The following is a 2,054-nucleotide window of genomic DNA, read 5'->3' on the forward strand; positions in this document are numbered from 1 at the left end:
TGTTCATAAATTTATATTCTTTGTCTCAAGAGGAGACATTTATTAGCCAAGATGTTGGACACATGTCAGTCCTCCCACTGGCTAAATCTAAGTTCTCAGGCGCAATTTACCATATATCTCACTGGCTTTGTCTGACATTTAAAAAATAAAAATGAAGAGATAAAGACATACAGAGAAGTGTTTTTAGTTACTTTTGGGTAACACAAAGTATAAGGTCATTCCTGTTCACTTATTTATGCACTCAAAAATATTTATTTAGCACCTATTATGTTCCAGACCTTAGATTATTTACAGTGTCATAATAACAACAATGTTATTTGTTACTCTCTGCCCTCCCTACCTCCCAATCCTCTCTTCAACTCATTCCTGTCTTCTTTACCCATCACTCCATTGATATTTTCTTGAAAAGGTCTCTGATGATTTGCATGTCTCCCAATTCAAAGGTGATTTCTCTGTTTTAATCTTGCTCACCTTTTTAGTCTGTTCTTACAGAGCTGAAAGTTTTTGAACACTTTTTCTTTTTCCTGACACCAGCTCTCTTGGATGTCTTTCTGCTCAGTTGACTAATTTCTATTTTTCTTTGCTGGCTCTTCCTTTCCACCCAAACCTACCTCTTAAAATCACTGAGGATTCGAACTTGGACTCTGTTTACCTCTCCATGCACTCTTCTCCTAGATATTGTCATCCATCTAATATGCTTTTCATGTCATTTTTATGCTGGTGACTTTCAAATTTATATTGCCCACTCAGACATCTCCTCGGAGAATCACATTTATATACATCCAGCTGCTTACCTGACATTTCACCGGTAACTTCCTTCTACGTCTGAATTTAAACATGCTCAGAACAGTATTCTTAATGTGCTCTGCAAACCTGCTTCTTCCCTGGCTTCTTCTCAGCACCACTGTCCACCCAGCTGTTCAGACCAGAAGCCTGTGTCTCACCTGCATAGGCTGTCAAATAGCACTTAACATGGATTCTCCTTTAAAATAATATATCTTGACGCTTTCACTGCCATCACAGTGGTTCATTCCCCATCACATCTTGCCCAGCTTTCTGCATCAGGCTTATTTTCATTCCCCATGCTCCTAGTCAATTGGAAACATATGCAACATGGGACGCATAATCACAACACCAACACCCATGAACCTAGCACCAAACCTCATAACTGTTACGAATATTGAAGAATGTAGCTGAGCAACCCTTCCCTAAACTCCTCCTGTAGCCTTCCCCACACAGTAAACACCATTCTAAATTGTCTCATCCTGTAGCCTTCCCCACACAGTAAACACCATTCTAAATTGTCTCATCCTGTAGCCTTCCCCACACAGTAAACACCATTCTAAATTGTATCATTCTCTGATTTTTAGAGTTGTTTTATGACTAGGTAATATGCCTAAACTATATATCAATATTGATTGATTTTATAGACATTTTATTGAGTTATAACGTACATAAGAAAAGGATGTTATAACCATAAGTATACAGCTCAAAAACATTTCACAAATGAGCACAGCTTTGCGTCCAGAACCCAGATCAGTCCAAGTAACAAAGCATCAGTCATGCCTAGAAGCCACTGTGAAGCCCCTTTTCATCACCCAGTCCCCAAGGGGAGCCATTATCTGAACTTCTAGCACCACAGACTATTCTCATTTACTGAGTATGTACTCTCTGTGCCTTAGTTATGTCATTCAACACTCCGTTTGTGAGGTGTCTCCATGTTGTTTCATGTGGTTGTGCATACACTGTCATCGTTATACGAGACTCCATTGTGGGAATATGGCATGCTATACTTCTCCACTCTAGTGTTGGTCATCATTTCATGACACTCAGTTCTGGGATCCTGTTTGTACACGTCATTTGGTGACCATATGTACAAATTTCTCTTGGTTATGTGCCCAGGAGAGGAATCCTGGGATGTGAATTTCTGGAAGATGAATGTTTACCTTTGATGAATACTACTAATGTGCTTTCCACCGTTCTTGCATCAATCTATACTTACATAAGCAGGGTGAGTGAATTCAATTCTTCTGTATCATCACCAACACTTAATA

The sequence above is a fragment of the Pongo abelii genome, chromosome 12, assembly GCF_028885655.2.
Source record: "Pongo abelii isolate AG06213 chromosome 12, NHGRI_mPonAbe1-v2.0_pri, whole genome shotgun sequence".
NCBI lineage: Eukaryota > Metazoa > Chordata > Mammalia > Primates > Hominidae > Pongo > Pongo abelii.